Raw genomic sequence first — 18,508 nt, forward strand, 5'->3', positions numbered from 1 at the left:
ACCCTGGCTCTCCTCTGTGCTCCGCTCAGCAAGAACCAAACTGCGCTCTGCTGAAAAGAAATGGAAGAGAACCAAACTCCCTGCTGCCCTTGACCTCTACCGCTCCCTCCTCTCCTCCTTCTCCTCTACTCTCTCCTCTGCTAAATGCTCCCATTTCCAATCTATTATCCAATCCTCCACTACCAACCCCCGGAAACTATTCTCTACCTTCTCCTCCCTCTTCAACCCTCCCCCCTCCTCTTCCCTCTATCTCCTCTGATGACTTTGCCTCTTTCTTCTCCTCTAAAATCTGTGCTATCCACAAACTCTTTAAAACCTCTCCCTCCCCCCACCCCCTCCCACTCCAACTCCAACACCCTCTGTCTCCCCTACTAATGCACTCTCTTTCTCCTCCTTCTCTCCCCTCTCAGACTCTGACCTCTCCTCCTTCCTCCAGGGCCACAAACCCACCACGTGTGCCTTGGACCCCCTCCCCACTCACCTCTTTCAAGCTGCTGCTCCTGCTCTACTCCCCTTCATCTCCTCCCTCCTCAACACCTCTCTCCTTTCTGGTCTCTTTCCCTCTGCCTTCAAAAAACCTCTATCACTCCCCTCCTCAAAAAACCTACCCTTGACCCCACCTCCCTCCAGAGCTACTGTCCTGTCTCCCTCCTACCCTTCCTCTCCAAAACCCTTGAGCGGACTGTACACTGCCAGCTCTCTGCTTTCCTGTCCAACCACTCTCTGCTCGACCCTCTCCAATCTGGCTTCCGCTCTGCTCACTCCACTGAAACCACCCTCCTGTCTGTCACCAACTCACTAAAGTCTGCCTGAGCTGCCTCTCTCTTCTCTGTCCTAATTCTCCTCGACCTCTCTGCTGCCTTTGACACTGTTGATCACTCTATTCTACTATCATCTCTTGCTGACCTGGGGATCTCTGGCACTGCTCTGGGCTGGTTCTCCTCCTACCTCTCCAACCGCACTTACCAGGTAACCTGGTGTGGCTCAACCTCCACACCTCACCCTATCTCAACAGGAGTCCCCCAAGGATCAGTTTTGGGTCCTCTCCTGTTCTCTCGCTACACCAGCTCCCTGGGCCCCCTCATCTCATTCTATGGTTTCTCCCTTCCGTATTCTCCCTTCCGTATCTCTACCTGTTTGCTATCTCCTCCTGGATGCACTCACATAACCTCAAACTCAACCTCTCTAAATCTGACTTTTTCTTCCCCTCTTCATCTTTCCCCTCCTCTGATCTGTCTATCTCCATTCCTCTGGAATCTACCACGCTCTCTCCCTCCTCCTCAGCCAAGAACCTTGGAGTAACCTTGGACCCCTGCCTCTCCTACTCCCAACACATCTCCACTCTAGCATGCACCTGCTATTTCTTCCTGAGCAACATACGAAGAATCCGACCATTACTCGCCAACTACTCCACGCAACTCCTTGTCCAGGCCCTGATAATCTCTAGTCTAGACAACTGCAACTACCTCCTGACCGGCATCCCTGTGTCTGCCACCTGTCCGCTCCAGCTCATCCAGAACTCCGCTGCTCGCCTGGTGTTCTCTCTGCCTCACTTCTCCCACTACTCCGTTCACTCCACTGGCTCCCGATCACCGCTCGCATTCAGTTCAAGACTCTTGTACTCGCCTACCGATGCCTTGACCAGACTGCACCCAGCTACCTCCAGACCCCCCTCTCCCTACACCCCCACCCGACCTCTCCGTTCCGCCTGCACTAGAATACTGGCTGTACCTCATTTTCGCTCCCCTGCCTCCAGAGACCGCTCCTTCTCCACTCTCGTACCACAGTGGTGGAACGACCTTCCTATGGATGTCAGGACTGCCCAGTCCCTGACCACCTTCCGGCGCCTCCTCAAGACGCACCTTTTCAGACACCTGTAAAACTCAACTCTTCCCTTCTGGACAATATAGCACTCTGCCTTTAATGCACTTTAACTTGCACTTATCTGCTCCCTATTTTACTGTATTTAATCCTGCACTCAACCCAATCTGTAGTATTTAACCCTGATGTAACTATCAACACTTATCTGCTCTTGAACTGCTCGATCTCAAATAGTATTGTGTTTTGTATTTGCTCTTATTAGGACTTAAGTCATTGTATTTTTTTTATCTTGCTCTTAATTGTACTGAAATTCTTGATATGTATTTTTTCAATACAACTGTAAGTCGCCCTGGGTAAGGGCGTCTGCTAAGAAATAAATAAATAAATAAATAAATAAATAAATAATAATATACGATACACCTTCTCAGGCAAATTTCTCGTACTACCGGTTTGAATTTTACTCAACAGCTCTTGCTGCTTGAGAAAATCACATGAAGACACATAGACAAGGGGCTTCCTGGCAAGCACAAATAATAATAATAATAATAATAATAATAATAATAATAATAATAATAATAATAATAACAACAACAACAACATTTGTATTACACATTTAAAAGAAATATGGTCCTGTGCCACTAGAAAACAGCTGCTATTAGTACCTGAGGCAAAGGGAACATGGACAAAATAGATAAATAGAGGATATGACATGAAAAACCATGAATTATGGTATGTACAGTGCCTATAGAAAGTCTACACTCCCTTGAACTTGTTTCACATTTTGCTGTGTCAGTGCCTCAGAGTTTCATGCATTTAAATGAGGATTTTTTTCCACTTATCTACACACCATACTCCACACTGTTAAGGGGAAAAAAGTTTTTATTGAGAAAAAAATGATATATTAAAAAGACAAAACTGAAAGATCATAATTGGATAAGTCTCCACCCCCCTGAGTTAATACTTGGTGGAAGCACCTTTGGCAGCAATTACAGCTGTGAGTCTGTTGGGATAGGTCTCTACCAACTTTGCACACCTAGATTTGGCAATATTTGACCATTCTTCTTTACAAAACTGTTCAAGCTAAGTCAAGTTCCTTGGGGAGCGTTGATGGACAGCAATCTTCAAGTCATGCCACAAATTTTCGATTGGATAGACAGGCCAGATTTGTGGAGTGCTTGAGATATTGTTGTCACATGCACACTTTGACTAGTCTTGGCCATAAAAGCCTGTAGGTCTTGCAAAGTTGCCATTGGCCTCTTGGTAGTCTCTCTGATCAGTCTCCTTCTTGCTCGGTCATCCAGTTTGGAGGGACAGCCTGATCTAGACAGGGTCTTGGTGGTGCCATACACCTTCCACTTCTTAATAATCGTCTTGACCATACTCCAAGGGATATTCAAGGCCTTTGATATTTTTTTATACCCATTCCCTGATCTGTGCCTTTCAACAACTTTGTCCCGGAGTTCTTTTGAAAGCGCCTTGGTGCTCATGGTTGAGTCGTTGCTTTGAAATGCACTACCCAGCAGAGGGAACCTACAGGAACTGCTGAATTTATCCTGAAATCATGTGAATCACTACAATTTAACACAAGTGAAGGCCACTTGGTGTGTGATTTTGAAGGCGATTGGTTACACCTGAGCTAATTTAGGATTGCTATTACAAGGGGGGTGGACACTTATCCAACCAAGCTATTTCAGTTTTTATTTGTAATTAATTTTCTACAAATTTCTAGAATATTTTTTTCACTTGGAAGTTGTGGGGTAGGATGTGTAGATAAATGAAAAAAAAAACGATTTTAATGTATTTTAATTCCAGGCTATAAGGCAACAAAAGGTGAACATTTTGAACGGGGGTGAAGACTTTCTATAGGCACTGTATGTCAAGGGCAGATGCTGCGATAACAAACAAGCCTGTGGTCGAGTTTCTTACCCTTCCACTGTTTACTGCCTATGACATAAATACTGTAATTCATGGTTTTTCATGACATCTTGTTTATACCATGAATAAATGTCATGAAAAGTTGGTTATACCACAAATACTTACTGTATATACATATTTAAAGGGAACATGGGCAAATTGATGAAGCTGAAATATCAACTTTTATAAAGAAAGGACCTATAGTATAAACACTATTGCAGTTGAAAGACATCCGAAATTAAAATGAAAGCGATAATGTGTGGGTGGAAATGCCTGCCTCTTACCTGGAAGCCTGGGTACCCCTGTGTGCCTTGTCCTGGAGCACCATCTTCTTCCTAACAAAAAGGTCAGAATGGGACAACTACAAGGAGTGTTAATACATCAATTATGTGTTTACTACTGCTACGACCACTACCTCGGAGCCTTCTTAGAGTGAGGTTAAGGGGGCCAATAGACCCTGCAATAATATGTGGAACCCCACATTAAATGTTACACAAATAAACTTTTAATTATTTAAACAATATTTGTAAATTCTATTCCTAGAGATTGCATTTAGTTATGTAATGCCAAAATACTTTAGACAATCTAAAGTATCTAAATATTATGAAAATATATATGGAATATAAAGTCTCCCTTAATATTGTGTTTAATATGGAGGGGGGTTCCACAAGCACAATAATCCCTTTACTGTGACATATTGGTACTCACCCTGTCCCGGCAGGGCCGGCTTCTCCTCGAGGTCCAATGAGGCCTGTTGAACATTTAGTTCACTGAAATTATGAAAGTATTGAGAAAAGTGTTATTCATTGTGGAACCAACAGTGCCATCTAGTGGTGGTATGGAAGAATGAATAGAAGTTTTCACATTGAAAGCTTAAAATGTCACTCAAATATGTTTACTATCTTCCTGCCTCTTTGTGATGTTTCCAATCGTTCTGAATGGTACTTATTGAATTTCCTCAAATATTCTGTTTCAATTGCTTTAAAATTCTGTGCGAAAAAGGTAGTACAAAAGGAAACTTGATTCACCAGATGGTGCTCGCTCTTAAATCTAAACAGATACCTTTTCTGATCTAGCCTGTGTTGCACATGTCTGTGGTGAACTTGAAAACTACATACTGTATCAAATTTTGCTGCTGAAATAGCAGAATATCAAGAATGTAACTAATAGAAGATACATAATGAACCTTGATGGACAGCTGTAGTTAATGCACAAATGAGGATAGCAGAATAATTAACAAGCCACCAAAGGGGTTGAGTGGGTTGCTTACAGCTGCCCTCATGAGTGACATAAACAATGTGCTCCATGAAGTCATGGAGTATCCTGTTTATAAAACAAGTACAATTTACAGAACATAAAGCATGTTTAAACCTATATTAAACAGCCAAATTCCAAGAATTACTTTCCGTAAATCTAGCTCTGCACCTGCTTAGCAACACAGCGTCATTTGGAACAGTCTTTGGATAGACAGATAGGATTCCAAAAAAAGTATCCACTCAATAAATAAATAAATAAATGTGTAGCACTGTGTAGCATTGATGAGAATAAGGTATTCAACACTAGAACTCAACAATTGTTGTACAAAAGACAGTATTTAAGTAATTGCAATAGGAACCACACACAAATGTGTGTGTGTCACTTATTTTCTGCTTCACATATAGGTACCTAGAATAGTGTTTGATGCAGATTATATATATATATATATATATGTATGTACCAGTACAGTACAGTACAACATGATTGTATACATGTTCTTCCTTAAGAATTTTGCAGACATGGGGGCTCCCGAGTGGTGCACCCAGTAAAGGCACTGCAGGATGCGCCCTATAGCCTGGAGGTCGTCGGTTCGAGTCAAGGCTATTCCACTGCCAGCCGTGGATGGGAGTTCCCAGGGGGCGGCGCACAATTGGCCACGTACCGCTCGGAGTGGGGAGGGCTTAGGTCAGCCAGGGTGTCCTCGACTCACCGCGCACCAGCAACCTTTGTAGACTGGCCAGGTGCCTGCAGGCCCTTCAGACCAGCGACACCCCGAGGACCCTGAAGAAAAAAAGAACATGGCTATCATTAACTATATTATACAGTACAACCAGTGGTGCGTTTGGAAATTAATAAAAGTTCACTTTATCATCTGAAAAACAAACAATTGTTTTCAGACTTAGAATGAGGCACCATGGGCTAGACTCTTAAAGCTATTTACTCCAAATTGTCAAGCATATGAAAGGAAAAACCCAAATTGAGAATCTAAAAAGAATATGAACTTAAGCCCTGTTGTTTTTTTATTTGTTTGGTCACAGTTGTATGTGTATACACTAACTGTGTTTGGAGGTCTGAATGAAGATTTTAATAATCAGTTTGTTTACCGGAGCTCCATTATCACTGGCAGTGCCTTTATGTCTGTGAGCACCAGCAGGTCCAGTGTTCCCTTGAAACTTAAGGAGGCACATTCAGATGAAATCACAGACTTCCTGTTGAACGCAATATACATGAGTACAGTGTCTCCTTCAAGATAACATGATGCACTTTCTTAGTGTATTTCAAGGCCTCTCCAGGCTCCAGGCAGTTTCTTCATATTAACTTTGAAGCAGTTTGACAGTACACTTTAAATCACCTGTACGTGGTGCTGCTTAAGAAATGCCATGGAATGATATATTCTAACAAGGTTTTTAAATCTTTACTGTAATGCAGCTTTTTTTTACCTTGTACCCCTTGGACACCTGCTGGTCCTCTCATTCCTTTCTCACCTTTAAAGAAGATACAATCAAACAGTTCATGGGATATAAAACTTTGCTTCCTACTGTCCAGAGTCTGATAGACATCAATGGTTCATTTTCTACTTGCCACAGACATATCCTATGAGAACTTGGACTTGATGTATTAAAACAAGAGGAGTCTTCTACGAAACTGTTTGAAAAAACAGTTTCTTAGAAAAACAGTTTCATAGAAAACCTCTGGCCTTCTTGATTTTCTTTATTTCAGGATATGAAGATATTTCAAAGACAACATATTGAATTAAATTGTAGCTTTTTCTTCTGGGTACCTTCCTGTGCTGGGTGAAGTCCTGTGCTATCAGTCTTTTTTTTCAGCACAGAAAATTGAATATATCAGGATGTTACAGTGTACATTTTTTGTAATATTCTACTTGAAAAGTGTGTATATATCCCAAATTAAAAGTAAAATGAAACCTGGTAAGAAAACTGATTCTATGCTTATAAAAGTTTACCACAGTAATATGATCTTTGCAATGCTGACCTATGTTTTACCATGCTTTCTGTGCTTTATCACACTTTAATATGCTTTTACTATGGTAAACATTTGTAGTAAAAACATAGGAAAGTGTAATCATTCCTTTAAAGTGTAGTTACATTTGGCAAATGCACATGTCTTCTATCACAGATAATTCACTGACTGTTGCGTGAACTGTGTGTTCTGTGCCGCTTCTTTATTTATTAGCAGTTGGAAGCATCTATGAAACCAAATAAAACCTAAAAGCTTAGCAAGCAACTGCCTGCCAAAAACTGCTTGTAAGCATGCATATTTAGGTATGCATCTTGATCAAAAGACTTCTAATCTAGTTGTTTGTCATAAAATTTTAGTTTTTCTAAATACAGCAGTATTGAGTGTCTAATAGTTATGGATGATATTTCAGGATATGAACAGTATTATATTAATAATGATGACAAACACAGTAGCATCAGTCTATAATAGACTATCCACTCAGATTTACCTTTGTACCTTGGACTGCAGGATTTCCAAAATTACCCTGTAAATTAAAAAAAAAATGATGAAGCAGTCTATTAAAAATCCCTTCAGCCATGAAAGAAACACTGAAGTGAAGCAGTTGTTTCAAACACATTTCATCTTGTGTTAACAGTTTTATAAAAGTTTGTGACTTCAAGGGTTCAAACTACAGTAAGTAAATCATTCTGTGCACTTCCATTCACCCTGTTTGTACATCTTCTTTCCTGTTATTAACTAACCAGCTGCTTCCCCTATTGACTCACTAACTTTGCAGCCAGCGGCATATTTCGACCCCGAAGACACTTCAATGAAATGACCTACAGTAGGACGTGCAAGTGTAACAGACTACCTGTAAGTAAAGCATGCAAACTGAGCTTTTTGTGAAGCATGTACTAATTTCACAACTACACAAATTAGGTCTATATAGCATCTGGAAGTGCATAAAAAGCAATCATACATTTGACATGGGGGCAATGTTTTTCATGTGTCAAATTGTTAAGTATTTATGGTAGGCTACTGTACTTGCAATAACCTGTTAATTTGACAGCATCTTCAAAATAACCTCTCTGCTCTTACTGCAAGTCCATCTAGATAGTCTTTCCTAATATCCTGCATTAAACTTACTGTATAACTAATAAAACCACCTACAAGCTGCATAAACCGAGACTTAAGCCTTGTGTTTTAATGGATTTCTAACCTAGGCTTCAAAAAAACTTTTTCTTCCAAACTGAATCTGGGGAAGCTTGTTTCTCCTGCCACCACACTGTAGATTCACTCCTGTTGTGTAAAACTAAACCATCATCAGAAAAATGACAAGGGACTTACAAAGTTGTAATGTTTACAGTGCGAAATGCAGGACATTTTAGGCAGGGAATTATAGACAGGAGATTAAAGGCAGGATATTTTTATTTCCTTGATTATTATTACACCTTTAAGGTTTCTGTCTCACACCCTACTGTATATTTCATGCTCTATTTGCCCCTCTGGTCAATGGGCACTTGGTGTTTAGTCCTTACAAACAATCTGCCAGATCAAGAACAAACTTTGATTGAACCTTGCTATTATTGTCAAGCAAGTTATTATTATTATTATTTATACAAAAAAGCAGAATACATCAATATATTTTCTATATTATTATTTGTTTATTTAGAAGACGCCTTTATCCCAAGGCGACTTACAGAGACTTGGGTGTGTGAACTATGCATCAGCTGCAGTGTCACAACTACGTCTCACTCTAAAGATGGAGCACAAGGAGGTTAAGTGACTTGCTCAGGGTCACACAATGAGTCAGTGGCTGAGAGGGGATTTGAACCAGGTACCTGGTTACAAGCCCTTTTCTTTAACCTCTGGACCACACAGCCTCCAAGTTTGGAATGTTGTGGAATATGTCTGTGTATGATTCATGATGATATATTATGATCCCAGTGTGCAGATAACCAATGTATGTTTGGCTTATTTTTTAAGCTCCTTATCTTCTCACCCACTCATCCTGCATTCTGTACATGTTTGCTCACATCATCTCCTTGGTCCCCTTTGTTTCCTTTCATACCTCTTGGTCCTGTAATTAAAAGAAAACCATTTAGGCTGCATGGGTTTCAGTCATTCTATAGATGCCAGTATGTATGGTTAATTCTTCACTGAAGATAAAATGTTACTTAAATAAGATATGTTGGGTTATTAACCTACAAGAGCATCTTGGAGGCAATAAACCATGAACAAACGCTAAGAATAAATCAAGTCAACTGTGCAGTAAGACCTTGCTTTGAGGTCACATAACTATAAAGGCCACTTCATAAATAAGGCCATTTTTTTTTATAATTTTGCTCCTATTGACGGCAATCTAACATCACCCTGAATATTAAGGCCACCGCTGTGTTTAGTATTAAGGCCACCACTTGCAGTCCCAAACATATCGAGTCTCTGTTAAATTACTTCTCTATTAAAACCAACCCACTACAAACTACCAACCACCTTTAACATTTTTTTTAACTGTAAACTTTGATGCATCATTACGTTTCTCATTTTCTCTCATTTGATAGAAAAAAAAACCTTAGTAATAAACCTGAAAATTTGAACATTTTAACAGCCCCTTGACTGGCCTGAATAGAGGGTTTTCAGTGTCCTTTTAAATAGTGAAGCAGCAGTCTGCTAACTTGCCTGCTTATCTGTTTTTAAATTGGGAATGTCTCAGAAAGTGAAACATTATTGTATATTACCATGGTGCCAGTGGGTCCAGATATCCCAGATAATCCAGCCATCACAGATGTACCTCTTTCACCCTAAAGAAAAAGAAAAAAAAACAGAAGATTTTAACATCTAATCAGAGGGATGTACCATTGTCACCTCCTAAAGGTATTGGGCTAGATTCTCAAAACTATTTGCTCAAAAAATTTAAGAAAGTAAAAATTCTCCCAATAATGTTAGAAAACCAGAATTAAACAACTCTGATATTTATTAAGGGTTTTGTAAGTAGTCTGTAGTTGTTATATTTGTTATTATTATTATTTATTTCTTAGGAGACGCCCTTATCCAGGGCGACTTTCAATTGTTACAAGATATCACATTATACATTATTTCACATTATTTTTACATACAATTACCCATTTATACAGTTGGGTTTTTACTGGAGCAATCTAGGTAAAGTACCTTGCTCAAGGGTACAACAGCAGTGTCCCCCACTGGGGATTGAACCCACAACCCTCCGATCAAGAGTCCAGAGCCCTAACCACTACTCCACACTGCTGAATGTAATTGATATTTTTCCTAATAAAGAGTAAATAGCTTTGAGAACTTTTGAATCAAAGCACACCTAGGAAACTGGAGCCAAGTTCCCCCTGTAAATAGCAATTAAAGTTCATAACAGACCATTAATATCTCAGCTAACCCGAATCCAACTCCCACTGCCCTTAGTTCTATACTGTACAATCCTGCCTGTTATCCATGAACTTCCCCTGCCATTCGTATTTACCATGGACCTGCAAGCACTGTATTGTTACTGGTTGTAGTAACAGCTGAGCTTGTTTGAGGCATCAGGGGTGCTTTGGACTTTGGTTTTTGAAAAGTTCCTAGGATGTGATGACGTAACAGAAATGGATATACAAAGCAATTCTAAACAAAAATAAAAAATACATTAGTTCAGACCTGCACCAAGTTGTTTACACATTTTTACATGACCAATTAGGAAATGTTTAAAGATTCATAGAAACATGATAACCTATTTAGTGTGGTTCGGAGGGGCGGAAGCTAGGCCCCCTCTATCCTATCATCTGCTTTCATCAATCAAATCTACTCTGTTTAAACCATTAGTCTAGTTGTCTTGTGTTATTTCGTTTGGTTGTGAACCTAAGCGGATTGAAAGACCCCAACCAATTTCTTTCTGTGTAAAAAATTTAAAAAAGAACAAATTAAGTATGGAGTACTTACCGCACAGCTCTTCCTCGGATTCGGAGGTCTCTGAAGAGAACAATCTTTGACAGCTTCAACCCAATATCTGGTCAGCCCACCACTCTTCTCTCTATCAGGCATCTCAATAACATCCGAACAGGTGCCTCCCGAGCAGGACAGCATACCACTACCCGCCGTCCAAGGAGTTAAACCCCATCGATCACAACGGCTCCGGGCCAAGGATACACCTCCAGAGCGACTGTACTTTAAGGACTGGACTTTCACAAGCTCATAAAGATCCTCCTCAAAAACAGCAGCGAGATTCCAGCAGGGAGCAATCGGGAATCTTTTTTCATTTTCTATTGTAATTCCATCTCGGCAGAACCAATTTTTCCACCTAAGAAACTCCCCAGCTGCGCTGGGCTGTTTATCGGCCCAGCTCAGACAGCAAGCAGTCTGTCCCAGAACAAGCTAACCCCGTAGCCAGCACATCAGGCCAGCAGGCAGCCACTTCAGTCAGCAAAACTCAGCAGGAACATTCTCTGATTTAATTAAATAAAAACATTCATGCAACCATTCGCGGATACCTTATCTTCAGTAAATTCTAAACTCAGCAACTTGGATAAACGGGTGTCCAACATTGAGCAAGAGAAGCAAGGTTCCACAGTTACAGTGTTTTCCTCCATTCCTGCAGTAAACTCATCCACTTATACTGTAGCTGCAGTCACTTCCGGTTTGATACCAACCCAGGTTCCTACGGTCCAGTCTCCAATAGCCCCACCTGAGCAATCTACAAGGAAAGACAAATTTGGATGAATAATAAAATTTGCAGGAGGAAGGTAAATAATAATTTCAATTCCGGTATATGCTCTTTCAGACAGCACACAAACATCCACACGTGCAGTTTCTGCGGGGACGCTCATTCTAAAGCATCTGCCCAGTAGCCCAAAACCTCTGAATCACCCAGACTAAGATATTAGTTAATTATTTAACTGATTGATTAGAGAACGGTTTTTCAACCGGACTCGGTCAAAAGGGGATTAAGCACCAGTAGCATCAACTCGCTAATTCCTCATGATCCATTTTCTCTACAGTACATCACCATATCGGACACAATTCATTCAATTAAACTAGCAGGTTGTGGCTCCTGGCTAGCAAAAGCAGATATATCAGATGCATTTAAAGTAATGCCAATCCATCTACCGGGCATTTATAATAATGCAGCTGAAGTGCTTTCGCGTTTACAGATTTCACAGTCTGGTCACAGCTATGCCATCTCCAGCAGTGACACCCCAGTTCAACCAGCTAAAATTCAACTGAACCCAACTATCAACAGACCAGCACAAGCTTACATGGTTTCAGCACTCACTCCCTCTACCAGATCCTTGTACTCTACAGGCTGGGTTACTTATCTAACTTTCTGTTCCCAAAGCAGGATTAATCCGACTCCATTCAACCAGGACTGGATCATGGCTTTCATAGTACACACAAAGGATTCTCTACATCTGGCTCCAGCTACAATCAAATCCTATCTGGCAGGAATACAATATCAATTTTGCTTGATGTCTGTTGCTTCTCCAACTCTACTATCAGTTCCAGCTGTCTGTCTCCTCCTGCGCGGAATCTCCAAGAACTCTCCGGCCGCTTCTCCTTCTCATCTTCCTATCTCTATTGATATTCTTGGCAATTTGATTTCAGTCCTCCATCAAGGCTGCTTCTCTACATCTGATGACTTAACAATATGTAGCATCAGCTACATTAATGCAGCATAAGTAATTTGCTGTCTGCTGCTCTTAATTGAGTATCAGAATACATGGCCAGGTTAAAGTATTTTGCTATTCAATTGCTAAATAAGCAATTTTGTCCTAGTTGATGATGTGGGCTTTTTAGAGTCATAAGGTAAAATTAGGTGAAGCTGTATCAATTTAGTGTCAATATATCGTTCTATTTGTTTAATGGGTCATCTCTGCACTGGTTTCTCTCTCTGGTTATCAGAGTAAACCTTTCCTTAACTTCCTCATTGACATCCTGATTAGTTCCGGGTGTTGTCTAATTTATCTTGCAAAGGGCTTAATCGTTTTCGTTACTGCTGTAAGTACCTTAATTGTGAGCTCTTTAAATAGGACGATTGCTTCCTTAGAGGGTGTGGGTTTTTTGGTGTGAGTTTTTTTAAAGCAGTGTTTGGAGGGGAGCAGTGTTTTTTGAGGGGAAAGGTTGCTGGTCAGCTAAGAAGAGACAGAGAAGTCTTACTCATTTGGGTTGTTAGAAACAGAGCTGTTATTCTAATCTACCATTTTTCCAGTCTGAAAGTACCCAGTTATCTAAAAACCTGATTAAATTCAATTATTAATGGATTACAACTTTTTTTGTGCCCTGAGAGCAGCAGCAGCTTCTAATCCAATTATTTTCCCAAAACCTCTTCATTTCCTGACTGGAGCTCCAAGCGTGACAGGACAGAGGAAGAGCAGGGGGAGATCCCCTATTGGGGAGGGATATTGCTGCTAGATTAGCTGTGCTATTTCCAACTGTTTGGGATTATTACCATTATTAATTTAATTGGTTGCTTATTTATTCATTTTTATATTGGATCAGGGTTGAACGAGCTCCTCCTACAGAAGCCTCATTTTGATTTAGTGTATTTTTGGTGCTTAACCAGTTTTGGTGCCGATTTGCCTGTTACCAAAACGGACCTCAGACAACAGTTTGGACACTTTTGAGTTATTTGTTTTGTTTTCTGGACATTCTTTTTTTCTTTAAGGAGGAAGTTTGCCATCCTTTTGGATTGTTGAACACTTTAAATCGGTAACATTGTCTGATTTAAACACATGTATTGGCAATTACTGTGGTCTGTGCTGTAATGTCTATATGAAGTTATGCATTGTTAAAAGTTTTGATCTTTGCAAATACTGTTTGGTGTAAAATGTTTCTTAAATCAATGCTTGATACAGTGTTTATAATTGTAACATTTATGGCTTACCACATATCATCTACTATTTGAATCCTGTTGCCCCCGTTTGATTTAATGTCCTGTCTATTACAGTTTATGTTGTAAACAATCCTGACTTGCCAAGCCAAGCCAAGAGTAGTTTGTTTATATTTCCGTCACTAAATACTGGTTATTTGACGTTGTGTGAGGGTTGTGTTTGTCACAAATGGAAACCATATATCTATCTGCATTATTTTGGATTTTTGAGATGCTCAGAATATACAGTTTCTTCTATTGCCAGTTTTCCTTCTCTGGGTATTCGCTGCAGTGATCTCGCATTCTAGATTCCCATTTTATTCTCTTCCAACGCATTTAAAAAATGGATCAGCTTCGGCAAGGACAATGTATTCAGCTTTCAAAAATGTACTCTCCACTAAGCCCATATGCTTCCATGCAGAGATATATCGCAGAATGGAAACCCATTTCATTTTCTGACCCCCTGTTCATCAATGCAAGCAGGTCTGTTGCATCAAGGCATTGATTCACTTCTCATCTCTCCACTTTGGTTTCCAGAGCAGGACTTCCCCCGTAATTCTATAATCCTCATTCATTCAGAATCGGGGCATCCACATCAGCAGCAAGAGTAAAAAAGTAACCAGCATCTAATCAACAATATGGGGCGCTGGACCTCATCAGCAGTTGAAGTTTACATTCGTTCTTCCCCATTCGAAATATCCTCTGCTCACCAGTCCATTGCTAGTATGTCCGGAGTGGGGACGACCTTTCCGCCATGGTCACCAAAGGTTTTCCTTTTAGTAGGGACCAAACTTACTAACCCCTTTGCTGTGTTAAATGTTTTCTTTTTCTTCTTGTGTTAAATGTTTTCTCTTTTTCTTTGTTTTCTATATGCATTGGTGGTTCTTTGTCTGTCTACACATGTAGGAGTCTTTAGTGGGGAGCCAGGGGTCCATCTTTGTGGGGGTTAGTGATTCCACTTTCTCCAACCCTTTGTTAAGTTGCGCTTCATTTACCTCTAAGAGGAGGGTTCTCCACGAGTCAGAGAGGACCCCCGGCCAAACCCCACCTGTTAGCATCGCATGATCTGTTCTTCCTCTCTTTCAGGTTCTGAAGCCTCTATTTTATGTGTAGGCTCCCAAGCGGCGGGACCCCTCTTTGTATGTCTTCAGAGACGGTGCCCTCTCCTGTCTGTCAGGTCTTCTCAGAGACGGTGACCCCTCTTTGTATATCGGGTCTCTTCAGAGACGGTGACCCCTCTCCTGTTTGTCGGGTCTCCTCAGCGACGGTGACCCCTCTCTTGTTTGTCAGGTCTCCTCAGAGACGGTGACCCCTCTCCTTTATGTCGGGTCTCTTCAGAGACGGTGACCCCTCTCCTGTTTGTCGGGTCTCCTCAGTGACGGTGACCCCTCTCCTGTTTGTCGGGTCTCCTCAGTGATGGTGACCCCTCTCCTGTGTGTCGGGTCTTCTCAGAGACGGTGACCCCTCTCCTGTTTGTCGGGTCTCCTCAGCGACAGTGACCCCTCTTCGTATATCGGGTCTCTTCAGAGACGGTGACCCCTCTCCTGTTTGTCGGGTCTCCTCAGCGACGGTGACCCCTCTTCGTATATCAGGTCTCTTCAGAGACGGTGACCCCTCTTCGTATATCGAGTCTCTTCAGAGACGGTGACCCCTCTCCTGTTTATTGGGTCTCCTCAGGGACTTTGAACCCTCTCCTGTTTGTCGGGTCTCCTCAGCGACGGTGACCCCTCTTCGTATATTGGGTCTCTTCAGAGACGATGACCCCTCTCCTGTTTATCGGGTCTCCTCAGCGACGATGACCCCTCTCCTGTTTGTCGGGTCTCCTCAGCGACGGTGACCCCTCTTCGTATATCGGGTCTCTTCAGAGACGGTGACTCCTCCTGTTTGTCGGGTCTCCTCAGCGACGATGACCCCTCTCCTGTTTGTCGGGTCTCTTCAGCAACGATGACCCCTCTCCTGTTTGTCGGGTCTCCTCAGCGACGGTGACCCCTCTTCATATATCGGGTCTCTTCAGAGACGGTGACTCCTCCTGTTTATCGGGTCTCCTCAGGGACGGTGACCCCTCTCCTGTCTGTCGGGTCTCCTCAGCGATGGAACTCCCCTGCTATATGTTGGGCCTTGGGAGAGGCGGAGCACCTCTCTCTTTTATATGTTTTAATATGTACAAATTCCATGTTTCTTCCTTTCTGGTTCATAAGCCTCTTCGTCTGTCAGGTCATCTCAGAGACGGTGACCCCTCTTCATATGTCGGGTCTCCTCAGAGATGGTGACCCCCCTCCTGTTTGTCGTGTCTCCTCTTGACAGAACCCCCCTTCTACGTGTTGGGCCTTCGAAGAGGTGGAGCCCCTCTCTTTATACGTTTCATCTGTTACTAACTCCATGTTGTTAAACATCACCTCAGGTGACCTTGCTCCTGCCCCGTGAACCATCAATAAACTCTTTACAACCAGTTCAAATTTTGGATGTTTCCAGATGGCAACTGTCAATGATAATACTTAATCTAACTGCTGTAGGATATGTCACTTTTCACATATATGGAGAATTGCTTATCCAATTGTTGTGGAACTTGGTATTAACACTATTTAGCATAACTTATTGAGAATATCTGGAGATATGTTTGTTCATCCATCTGTCTGTGTGTCACACATTTTTGCATATATCTGGAAAATTGTTTATCAAACTGTGATTTAAAAGCAACTGCTAATTCGTATTCTTTACTGTTCTGTATATACTGTTGATAGGTCATGGTCATCATCTTTATCATACCGATAGAGGATGTATGTTACTGCCATACATCCCCTATCAGTATGATAAAAACATTTTTAATTGGCCTCTTCCTGCACTAGCTCATAATATGTAATGGGTCATTTAACTTCATAATGACTCTACTTACATCTGATCCATCATCTCCTTTGCATCCAGGCAAGCCATTGGATCCAGAATCACCATAAAAAACAATGTATTCATCCACAACCTTATTTACTATTTATAACAAAAAGGACTAGTTTGAACTATTCATGAACATCAGTAACACAATTGTGAACATCAATAAAAAGCATGCAGCTTCAGATCTCATTTTCATATTGATTGTGTTGTCCTCTTAACTTTGTATGATGCTTGCAATCATTCAGAGTGGTTCTTTTCACCATTTGTCTGTTTCAAGGTGCTTTCAGCTTAGTTCAGGAACTGCCTATTATACATGTGTAGCTTCAGACTGGTGTCTTAAATGAAGTAAGAACCTGGGCCATCTAGTGACCTGCCACTTTGCAAAGTTTCCTTTAGCTTTGCTGGCAATACACTGCTGTGCACTAGATGGTGCTGGCACTTACTAATTAAAAGCCATTTTGGCTAATCTAGCCTACATTACATATTATTATTATTTGTTTATTTAGCAGACGCCTTTATCCAAGGCGACTTACAGAGACTAGGGTGTGTGAACTATGCATCAGCTGCAGAGTCGCTTACAACTACGTCTCACCCGAAAGACGGAGCACAAGGAGGTTAAGTGACTTGCTCAGGATCACACAATGAGTCAGTGGCGGAGGTGGGATTTCAACCGGGGACCTCCTGGTTACGAGGCCTTTTCTTTAACCACTGGACCATACATGTACATATAGTACATCTCTGGCAGCCAACTGTAACTGAAGAGCAGCTGAACTAAGTTAAAGTACATTAACACACACTCAAATAATAATAATAATAACAGAGTAACTGAACTTTAAACCACTATGAATGATTGCAACATCATAAAAAATGTAATCTAATGCTACTTAATCTTTAATGGCGTACTATGCAGATCAGTGGTAGGCAACTATGGCTACATCTACAACTTTTGGCACCCAGAATGGAATGTTTTTTCTTCTAGATTTGTGATGTCATCATACTACCAGTTTGGTATGATTAACATTGTTCTGTGGGTCAAAATGCATCAAATTCAAGGGACAAATTGAAGAATCGTCATCTTACAGAGACAGAAAATACACTTTCTACCTTCTGTAACCCTGTTGGAAATCGTGTGTTAAGAAATGTTTATCGTACAACTTCAGACCAAACAACTCAAGGACCAATAAAGTGATGCAAAACATTTGGCCATAGCTGTATCTCTCTATATTAATATTGAGCAGTAGAAGACCATCAAGTCTGTATTTTTGTTACTTTGGCTGCAGCCTTTAAATAAACAGGAAAAAATGACATGTATTATAAACATGTTGAACTAACATTTTTTCCAAAAGCTCCTCTGGGACCCTGATCAAAAAACAAAGCAAACTTTTAGATACACACATACAAACTTTTAGATACTGCACAGGGCAAAGCTGTTTGTTTTGTTGTAGTTGTTGTTATTATTATTGTGATTATTGTTGTATTATTATTATTGTTGTTGTTTTATAAATATGACGGCGAAGCACCGTGTTATTATTTTGTTTTTATTTTAAACGTGTTCTGGCAGAGGGGAGGTAGGCAGCTCGACCTCTGCCAGGAGTAATTAATAAAACCTGTGCAGAAGGTGGCCATCTCCCGAATTAATTAGGTGATAAATTTGTTGCTAAATCAGGAGATGGTCAGCTGTATAAAACCCTGCAGTTTTTCCTGCTCGAAGTGGGTGTTCGAGAGGAGGAATGGGGGCGAGAAAGGAGTGTAAAAGTAAAATTTAAAATATACAGGACCAGTGAAGGCATTGGCTGTTTTTTT

General features: G+C 41.0%; 1 long non-coding RNA gene across 7 annotated transcripts in view; it reads right to left on the reverse strand.

Moving 5' to 3' along the window:
* Positions 1-377: 377 nt before the first annotated feature.
* Positions 378-18,508, reverse strand: part of LOC117394351 (uncharacterized) — a 52,102-nt gene continuing 33,971 nt past the window's right edge. For 2 of the 7 annotated variants that reach the window (XR_009319727.1, XR_004543365.3), the window contains exons 4-9: positions 10,897-11,647; positions 9,690-9,752; positions 8,954-9,031; positions 6,432-7,495; positions 6,096-6,200; positions 378-5,772 (exon numbers count right to left, since the gene is read on the reverse strand). This is a non-coding gene — a long non-coding RNA (uncharacterized LOC117394351). The remainder of the gene's footprint in view (positions 5,773-6,095; positions 6,201-6,431; positions 7,496-8,953; positions 9,032-9,689; positions 9,753-10,896; positions 11,648-18,508) is intronic. The other 5 variants (XR_009319735.1, XR_009319729.1, XR_009319728.1 and 2 more) reach the window with 5 other exon arrangements.

Source organism: Acipenser ruthenus, chromosome 3, assembly GCF_902713425.1.
Source record: "Acipenser ruthenus chromosome 3, fAciRut3.2 maternal haplotype, whole genome shotgun sequence".
Lineage (NCBI taxonomy): Eukaryota > Metazoa > Chordata > Actinopteri > Acipenseriformes > Acipenseridae > Acipenser > Acipenser ruthenus.